The sequence below is a fragment of the Lactuca virosa genome, chromosome 1, assembly GCF_052849685.1.
Source record: "Lactuca virosa cultivar CGN04683 chromosome 1, Lactuca_virosa_CGN04683_v6, whole genome shotgun sequence".
NCBI classification, from domain to species: Eukaryota; Viridiplantae; Streptophyta; class Magnoliopsida; order Asterales; family Asteraceae; genus Lactuca; species Lactuca virosa.
The window spans coordinates 28,431,769-28,442,722 of record NC_136426.1 but is presented as its reverse complement, the minus strand read 5'-3'; positions in this window follow the sequence as shown (position 1 = coordinate 28,442,722).

Genomic DNA, 10,954 nt, shown 5'->3' with positions numbered 1-10,954 from the left:
TGTTGGAGCGTTGCCTCTGCTGCTGATGTCTACTGGAAATTACTTTTTCCAATGCACCATGTAAGCGTTGATAAAAAATAATTTTAGGTTTTTTCATTTATCTTACAAACAGAGGACAACCAATATTTATACACAATTACAATAATCTAAAGAATGAAACCATCTAATTGTGTAGCTGTCATTTTCAACAATAGAAACTGTATATTTCCTCCTTGATTTACAGGATATGATGTGATTATCATTTAATCTTGATGATCCTATAAATCACTTCCTTTTAACACTCCCCCTCAATTTGAATAATGGGATTTCCAAAATTCAACTTACCCAAACATTCATTCAGGGATCTTTCACTGACAGCTTTTGTTAAAATATCAGCAAGTTGATCTTCCGATCGAACAAACGAAAGTGTGATAATCTTAGCTTCCAAATTCTCTTTGATAAAGTAACAATCTACCTCTATATGTTTTGTTCGATCATGATATACCGGATTCCCTGAGATTTGAATGGCTGCTTTATTGTCACTTAAAACCTTGCTAGGATCTTGTGGAGAATATCCTATCTCAGTTAGAAGCTTTCGTATCCTCAATACCTCAGTTATTCCTCTTGTAATTCCTCAGAACTCGGCTTCTGCGCTCGATAGTGCCACCACTTTTTGTTTCTTGCTACTCCATGTGACGAGATTCATACCGACTAGGGTAAAGTACCTTGAGGTGGATCTTCGGTTATTTTTATCTCCTGCCCAATCTGCATTCGTATACAACTGAGTTTCTAGATGCCCATTTAGTTTGAATAAGATTCCATGCCATGTTGGTCCCTTGAGATATCTTATAATTCTTAACACGACTTCCATGTGAGATTTTTGGGGTTGATGCATGAACTGGCTTACTACTCCCACAACATATACTATATCGGGTCGGGTGTGTGAAAGATAGATTAGCTTCCCCACCATTCGTTGGTATCTTTCTCTATCGACTAGGTCTGTTTTTTCTTCATTAACGAACTTCTGATTCACAATCATCGGGATATCTAAGGGTCTACAATCAACCATACTAGTTTCTGCTAACAAATCAAGGACATACTTTTTATGGTACATGAAGATCCCTTTTTTCGATCTTAGAACTTCAATCCCAAGGAAATATTTGAGATTCCCCAAGTCTTACATTTCAAACTCTGTAAACAAACTCTTCTTTAGTTTGGTTATTTCTTCTTTGTCATCACCTATAATAATCATATCATCAACGTAAATTATTAAACAAGTTACGAGATTGCCTCTCTGTTTAAGAAACAACATGTGGTCTGAGTTGCTTTGTTTGAACCCATAATTTTTCATGGCTAAAGTGGATCTCCCAAACTGTGCTCTAGGGGATTGCTTTAATCAATAGAGATATTTTTTTAGTAGACACACTTCTCTTTCTCCGAACCTATCTTTGAATCCATGCGGGGCTTCCATGTAAACCTCCTCCTGTAGTTCTCCGTGTAAGAAAGCATTCTTTACATCAAACTGATGTAAATGCCAGCCTTTATTTGTTGCTATGGAGCAAAGAACTCTGATTGTGTTGATCATTGCAACCGGATAAAAGGTTTTGGGGTAATCTATTGCGTATGTCTGTGTATAGCCTTTAGCTACCAATCTTGCCTTGTACCTTTCAATTGTACCACCGGGTTTGTATTTGATTATAAACACCCACCAGAACCCGACAGTTTTCTTCCCTGGTGGCAAGACACATTTCTCCCACGTGTTGTTTTTTCGTGAGAGCTTTCATCTCTTCTTTCATTGCATCTTTCCATTGTCTTGATTGTAAGGCTCGTTATGTATCCGTCGGGATTTCCTCAGAATACAAGGATGAGACAAAAGCATTGGCTTGATTGGATAGATCTCCTTTAGCTATGTTAGCCAAAGGGTATTTGCTCATATTGGTTTCCTTTTCTGGGGAATACCTTTTAGGTAGTTTGCTCTTAGAGGTAGGACATATTTCTCTGGCATGTCTTCTTGTGTGGGGGATTCTTCGGAATTCTCTTAATCTTCCCCATTCCTATTTGTATCTTCATCTTCTTGAGTTGTACACTCCTCTTGTTCCTGTACATTTCCATCTTGCCCTGACGGGTTATTAGTAGTATTAATAGGAGACGAGTGAGTATTACTTACCTCGGGTATCAGGTTAGGAGCAGTTTCTTAAGGGGCACTGACTTGTGGATCTGTATTTCGTGAGTTGTGGTTTCCTTGTTCCTCATATGAAGCAGTTCTCAACCAACTCAGTGTTTCACATTCTCTCTCTCTTCCTGAACACTGTGATGGGAGGCGTAATAGTACTCAGTTTCAAGAAAATCACAGTTCATAGTGGTGAACATGTGTCGAGTTTTTGGATTATAACATCGATAGCCCTTTTGAGTTATTTTGTACCCAACGAAGACACACTTCTCAGCACATGGGTCAATTTTAGATCTGTTAGATCTTGGTATGTGGACAAATACAATGCACCCAAAAATTCTTGGTTCTAAAGTAAGAGTGGATGGAGGTTTGGTATATTCGGTGATGACTTGTAAAGGGGTTTTTGACTTTAGAATTTGTGTTAGGAGCCGGTTGATGAGATAGACATCCGTAACAAGAGCTTTTGGCCAGAAAAGTTTTGGGACTTATGATTCTATTAGGAGGGCCCGAGTTATTTCCAATATGATCCGATTTTTCTGTCCGGTGACACCATTTTGTTCTGGGGTGTAAGGTCAAGAGGTTTGATGAATTATACCCTTAGCTTGAAAAAAAGTTTCATATCAGAATTAACAAATTCTGCACCACTATCAGATCTAAACACCTGAATGTTTTTATGGAATTGTGTTTGGATCATGGTGTAGAAGATGGTGAATTTATCAAAAATTCACACTTATTTTTCAATAAATATACACAGGTCATGCGGTTGCAATCATCCACAAACATAACAAAAAATCGATAGTTTTGTCCTCCATTGATTGGAGCAGGACCCCACACATCCGAATGAATTAACAAAAAAGGTAAGTCAACTCTTGTGTTATTTGGTTTGAATGTTTTTCGGTGACTTTTAGGTAACACACTTGTCTCACAACGTGACTCAAAATTTGAAGGAAAAAGTTTTGGAAATAAAACATGTAAATAACTAGCAGATGGATGCCCGAGTCTCCTATGCCACAACCAGGCTTCCCGTTTCGTTGTTCCATGATAAATCATCACCGTTCCATGTCGATCCACTTTATTTACATAGTATAAGCCTTGTCTTTCAGTGTCACGCCCAATGATCGCTCCCATCCTGATATCCTGTAAGATACAGAAAGTGGGTTGCATGAGAATCGAGCAATTTAATTCTTTTGTAACATGGTATACCGGCCAAAGTTTATGTGACAAATCAGGGACATAGAGACATTTTGAGAGTTTAAGTGTTAGAGAGATTTCAATAGTCCCTCCATTTTTTACATACAATTTCTCTCCATTTGTTGTATGTATATATGACTTTGTCGGTTTAGTTGTTGTGGCAAAATCCGATAAATCATGAGTCATGGTGTTTGTAGCCCCACAATCAATATCCATGATTTTTCACGTATTATATTATCAATTTTGTTGGATTAGGTGTCTAAGCCCATAACTTTAATTGACATGTACTTGACCCGATAGTAGCATGGTCCATTTCGGGTTGCCTTCACCAGAACAATTTGATAGGTTGGATATTTGAGAAAGAGGTTATTTGTGATTTATTAATATATTATAAGAATAATATATTAATTGAGAAATCATATTATTTAATTAGTATTGATCAAGAATTAATTTGAAATTAATTTAGTGATCAAAAGAGACTAATTAAATTAACGGGGATTGATTATGTAAATCAGTGATAAATATGGTTTGGGTTAATGATCCATGATTGATTTGTGATGGACTAAGCTTATAAGTTATTCCATGAAGTGTTAGTCCAAATCAATTGTTGGATCATAAGCTTAAGTGTAAGAATCAGGGTTACAAATGACTCTTGGAATTCTACACTATAAATGTGTACCCTAAGCTCTAAAATCGGTTACCACATGCATTCCAAGAAGGGCTAGCTGATTTGTGTCTCATAAAACTCTCTCATTGTCCTCTAATTGTTTATTGGTGTTTGTGACTTGTTTGAGGCATCACACTTAGGGTGCTAAGCTCTTTTAAGGCCAACTTCTACAAGCTACATCAAAAGGTAATATTCTAACTAGTTTTATGATTCAAATATCACCTTTGCATGCTAGTTAGACTTCATGCTTTGGAAAATGAATATTGCATGTATAATTAGAGAAAACTTAGATCCAAAGCATTAGGGTTGTATGTGCACCATAGGGATGTTAGAGTACATAAAACCCAACAGTGGTATCAGAGCCATGAGTGTTTTTTATTATATTGATGCAATTGTGTAATTTTCAAAGCTGAAAAAACTGCAATTTTGGATTCTGCCAGGCCCAACTCGACGAGTGCATAATGGAACTCGACGAGCCCATAATGGAACTCGACGAGTTGGATCAGACGATGATGAACTCAACGAGTCCATTGACTGACTCGACGAGTTGGATCATCTGATGGCAGAATTTTCGAGTTTTTTGGCCTGTTTTGGATTAGATTGTTTTGGTTCATAAAATTTGATTTTACTAATATGGTAATGATTATCCCCATCCAATAACACGATGTTTGTCAAATTTTAAGATAATTACTTGATTTTGTGAAAAACTAATTATTTGTAGAATTTGAAATTATCTTGCTATATGACTAGTATTAGGTCAAATTGGTAAATAATAAATTATATGATAATTGTATTAGTTAAATTTGATCTAAATGTTTCTTGAAGAGTTTCATAACTTGTCCTTAAGTTATGGAATATGAAAAGTCTCATTCATGAAACATTAATTTTTTAAGTTATAGATTTCCAAAGGTATTTAATACTTTCATAACTGGTCCTCAAGTTATGGAACTTGGAAAGTCTCATTTATGTAACATAAATTCTAAAACTCAAGAGGTTTTGAAGAGTTTCAAAACTTTCCCTCAAGTTTTGGAAGTTGAAAAGTCTCATTTATGAAACTTTAATTCCAAACCCTAGAATTTTAAAAGTTTAAAATTCAACCCTATATTATTATAATATTAAAGTTTAATAATTATATATATGTATAAGACAATTCAGAGGACAAAAGAGCACTGTTAGTAGGCCTCATTCACGAAGCTAGTCTATAAGGGGTGTTTAAGGAAGCGGCCTATAATATGATCATCATTGGGTATCCACTCTTACCCACCACACTCTTGACTAGTGGAGGGTCGTTAGCCGAACGGGTAGGATAGGACATTAATCCTCGTTAATAAGTATAATGATATTATAAAGTAACTAAACTTTTATAAATTCCCAATCTTAGTTACTTTAGGAAAAATGTGAAAATGATGCTAGTCCATGGAAATTGCACTTTGCAACTTGCTAAGTCGTTATTGGAGCGTGTGTGGTTAACCGGCACATTAATTTGGGACTAGCAAGGGTGGCAAAGGGTAGCTTGATGTTAATCATGGATCAATGGAGCGTGTGTGGATAACTGGCACATTGATCAAGTGATATGTAACATTAAGAGTACCAAGCACATTTGCATGGTTATTTACACCTTGTTTGTAATCATCGGTATCCCAGTCACAAACTTGAAGGGCATAATCGAGATTTAAACATGTCATTGAAAAGATTCAATGAATCTCAATGAATCTAGGAATTTCAATTCATTTAAAACCTAATCTTCATTTTCGTTTTTCATGATGGAAATTGGTAAATCGTCATTTACCTACCTTCGAATATTTTACAATTGGATTACGGCATCCCTCTTCCGAATTGTAGAATATTGTGTTGGGTCCTAGCCTTAATATTTCATTTGGGTGTTATATTAAGGATCCTTATCTAATATAAACCTTGTCTTCTTTTTCAGATGTCTACTTTAGACACTGCTTCAAACCCAAACTCTTCCGGCTCTTTATCACTCATGAACTTATGTGGGAGGGTCATCTTTGATGGATCGAACTTCAATGATTGGATTCGAAACATCCTCATGGCTATTCGCTACGAGGACAAAGAATATGTCCTTGATAAAGAGCTAAAGGAGATTGATGAAAACACTGCTACTCCTGAACAGATTGATGAATATAAGGCTCATGAGAGGGGCGCGACAAAGGTGTCGTGCATTATGATTACTACCATGACTGATGAGCTTCAAAAGTATTATGAGGACTTTTGGCCCTATGAGATGCACCAAGACTTGATGGAAAGGTACCATCAAAGTGCTTGGCAGGAAAGGTATGAAATCATTGCCTCCATGATCACAACTAAAACGAAGCATGGAGAGTCCATCACGACCCATTTGTAAAAGATGCAAAGGTTTGTGGACCGCTTGCTGAAGCTGAATGTCAACTTCGATGAAGATTTGGCCATTTACATTATCCTACACTCTTTTCCTTCTTGTTATGATCAGTTTCGTATGACTTATCATATGAACAAGGAGGAGGTCACTCTAAGCAAGCTTCAAGGCCTTCTGAGAACTGCTGAAAGTAGTTTGAAAGGCAAGTCTGTTGTACCTACTCCTACTGTTACTGCCCCTGTCTTGGCAGTTGGACATAGGAAGGGAAAGAAGAGGAAGGCTCCTTCTAATAGCCACAAGGGTAAATCCCATGATGTATCCTCTTCTAGTGGGACAAAAGTTGGTTCTGCTAAACCCTCTTCAAATCCAAAGGAAGCAGAGTGCTTCCATTGTCATGAAAAAGGGCACTGGAAACGAAGCTGCCCCAAATACTTGCAGGACATAAAGGATGGGAAGATCAAGCCCACCTTCGCAGGTATTTACACTATTCTGTCTAATAACTCATCGCATGCTAATTCTTGGGCCTTGATACAGGATGTGGTTTTCACATTTGGTCTGATTTGCAGGGTCTAAAAAGAAATAGGGATGTGGAGCACAGGAAGATGAACTTGATCATGGGGAATAGGAAAGTGTCGTCTGTCACCAAGATTGGAGTTTATTCTTTATTGCTTAGTAGTGGGTTAAATTTATAATTGAATAATTGTTGCTACTCGCTTGATATGGTGAGAAATATTATTTCCTTTCATGGTTTGTATGAACAAGGTTTTACTTTTTCATTTAATAATGAGATTGATAGTATTAATGCTTATTATAATGGTAAATTTTATTTTGAAGCATTTCCTTGTAATGGTATATATGAAACTGTGATGGTTGTAGATAACTTAGGAAATAATGTGTTGCATATCGATTCGTCCAATGGTTTGGATAAAGCATGCTTATGGCATTGTCGTCTTGGACATGTTAACAAGAAGCGCATAGCCCGACTCCAAAAGGATGGAGTATTAGAGTCATTTGACTTAAATTCCGATGACACATGTGAATCTTGTTTGCTTGGAAATATGACCAAGTCACCCTTCACTGGTTCGTATGTAAGGGGTGAGGGTTTGTTGGATCTCATACACACCGATGTGTGTGGACCCTTCAGATCCGCCACAAGGGATGCTAACCGCTTCTATGTGACTTTTACTAATGATTACAACAAATATGGCTATATCTACTTAATCAAGCATAAGTCAGAAACATTTGAAAAGTTCAAAGAGTTTAAACAAGAAGTGGAGAATCAATTGGGGAGGAAGATAAAGATGATCCGATCCGATCGAGGTGGTGAGTATCTTAGTATCGAGTTCCAAGACTATCTTAAGGAATGTGGAATTGTTTCACAATTGACGCCACCTAGGACACCACAACTTAATGGTGTGGCTGAAAGGCGCAATCGAACCTTGTTGGACATGGTTCGTTCCATGATGAGTCAAGCTTCGTTACCTATCTCATTCTGGGGGTATGCCTTAAAGACTGCCGCCCATATCCTTAATCTAGTCTAACTAAAAAGGTTGCCAAAACACCTCACGAAATGTGGACAGGGAAGGTTCCCTCGTTAGCACATATCAAGGTTTGAGGTTGCGAGGTTTTCGTAAGATGAGAGACTCACGACAAACTCGAACCTCGTAGTGAGCGCTGTATTTTCATCGGCTACCCACAGAAATCCTTTGGATATCTCTTCTATAGACCGAGTGACAATTTTGTCTTCGTTGCGAGGAGAGGGGTTTTACGCGAAAGAGACCTCATATGCCAAGAGGACAGTGAGAGGCAAATTGAACTTGAAGAGCTTCAAGAGTTAAGTGATGAAGGAACCTCAAACACTAGCGCTCAACCCGAGGAGGAAACTCCAGTTGAACCAGTTGACGAGTCCTTACCTCTGAGATGTTCCAGTAGAGTCAGAATGGCACCTGAGTTTTATGGTTTCCATATTACTACTAAAGGTGATACATTTATCAGCGATAGTACACCGGTAAATTTGGATGAACCTAACAACTACAAAGAAGCCATGGCAGGCCCCAAGTCTGCAAAATGGAAAGAGACGACGAACAACGAGATTCAGTCCATGTATGACAATCAAGTTTGGAACTTAGTTGACAATGTACCATGTCGTAAGACGGTCGGGTGCAAATGGATCTTCAAGAAGAAGACCGACATGGATGGGAAAGTACACACTTATAAGGCGCGATTGGTTGCAAAGGGCTTTACTCAAACTCCTGGAGTTGACTATGACGAGACCTTCTCACTGGTAGCGAAGATTAAATCTATAAGGGTTATGCTAGCCATAGCTGCATTTCATGATTATGAAATATGGCAAATGGATGTCAAAACCGCTTTCCTTAATGGGAAGTTGGCTGAAGATGTTTACATGAATCAGCCAGAGGGTTTTGTAGATGCAAAATACCCTAATAGAGTGTGTAAGCTTGAGAAATCCATTTATGGATTAAAGAAAGCATCTCGCAGATGGAATCTTTGTTTCGATGATAAAGTCAAAGAGTTTGGATTTTCGAGAAGCGAGGATGAGTCATGTGTATATGTCAAAGCTAGTGGGAGTATAGTTAGCTTTCTTGTATTTTATGTGGATGACATATTGCTCATAGGAAACGACATCCCAACCTTGCATGAGGTTAAGTCCTGGCTTAGGAAGTGCTTTGCTATGAAGGACCTTGGGGAAGCTGCTTACATTATAGGGATAATGATATTGAGAAATAGGAGTAAAATACTAATAGTACTTAGTCAAAATACCTACTTGGACAAGGTGTTGAAACGATTCAACATGGAGGATTCCAAGAAAGGAGAATTGTCCATCCAGAGCAATACCAAACTGAGTAAGACTAAAAGTCCGAGTATAGATGTCGAAATAGCATAAATAAGTCGAATACCATATGCTTCTGTCGTTGGCTCGATCATGTATGCTATGGCATGTACTCGCCCTGATGTAGCCTTTGCTTTGAGCATGGTTAGTAGATATCAAGGGAATCCTGGTAAAGCTCATTGGACTGCGGTGAAGAACATTCTTAAGTACCTGCGGAGGACCAAGGACCGGATCCTTACCCTCGGTGGAAGTCATGACTTGAGAGAGACAAGGTATAGTGAAGCCAGCTTTCAGACCGACAGAGATAATTTCCGCTCTTAGTCGGGCTGGGTATTTACCTTAAATAGAGGAGCATTAACTTGGAAAAGTTCCAAACAGGAGACTGTAGCCGATTCAATGTGCGAATAAGAGTACATAGCAGCAAGTGAAGCGTCGAAGGAGGCAATATGGCTAAAGAACTTCATCGGAGACCTTGGAGTTGTACCAGCTGTAAAGGAGCCTATGGAGATTTTCTGTGACAACGAGGGTGCGGTCGCCTTAGCCAAGGAAGCAAGGGATCATGGCAGATCCAGGCACATCGACAGAAAATATCACTTCATAAGACATCGAGTAGAAGGACTACTCGTAATTAAGGGGGTATCGTCAAAGGAGAACCCAGCAGATCCTCTTACGAAGAGAATGGGTAGGGTTAAGCACTTGCAACACGCTAGGATTATCAGGATGAAGGATGATATTAGTTTTTAATGATTAGATATATATTTAGAAACTTGTAATAGCTAAAATGTATTTGACATTTGATAATTAAATAAAAGGAGTTTTATTTATAAGTAAAGTTACTATCTTGTGTCAATTGTTTACTATTGTTTCATTTTGCATGTTTTGACTTCCAAAATAATAAGATTATTCAAACCATCCACAGTCGATCATACTTTGGAAGTACGTTATGAAAGTAGACTGTCATGAATGGGTTTTTGTAAGATTGTCTAAGGTTTTAGACATAGCAAAGTTTGCTACAAACATTCATGAGTGCTCTTGAAATAAGATTTGAGTATTGGACTAAACCCACGCTCACATGAATCACTTCATGGAATTTATCACGAGTGATTGTGAGACGATAATATCGTATAATCTTCAAACCAAGATATATGAGTTGTTGATTATGAGTTGGTTGTACATTGATAATACGTAACCACATCATTAACTTGATGTTATAAAATGTATTATTGTGTATGATTTGACGAGTAGTTAGTACAAGCATATATGTCAAAGTTTATCTGTTCATTTTATCCTAAGAAGATTAAAAGCGATATCTTGGGCCCCTCCATGATTTTGTTTTGACTTATGTGTCGGGCCCGCTCAGGACTCAATTGATGTGTTCACTTGAGTTCTATGTCAAACAAATCGGAAATCGGGAAACAAATTGCAGGACAATAAGTATGACTATGTTCCATGTATTTGTCCGCACGATATCTTGAATAACAGAGGATTATATGATCCCTTATCTAATAGACGCGTCAGAGTTCGATACCGGCTTTTTGAGAGCTATGATTGCTAATCGGATTTTGAAGTTACATTGGCAATTATAGTTATTAGACTTATCTAAGTGGGAGACTGTTGGGTTAGGTGTCTAAGCCCATAACTATAATTGGTATGTACTTAACCCGATAGTAGCATGGTCCATTTCGGGTTGCCTTCACCAGAACAATTTGATAGGTTGGATATTTGAGAAAGAGGTTATTT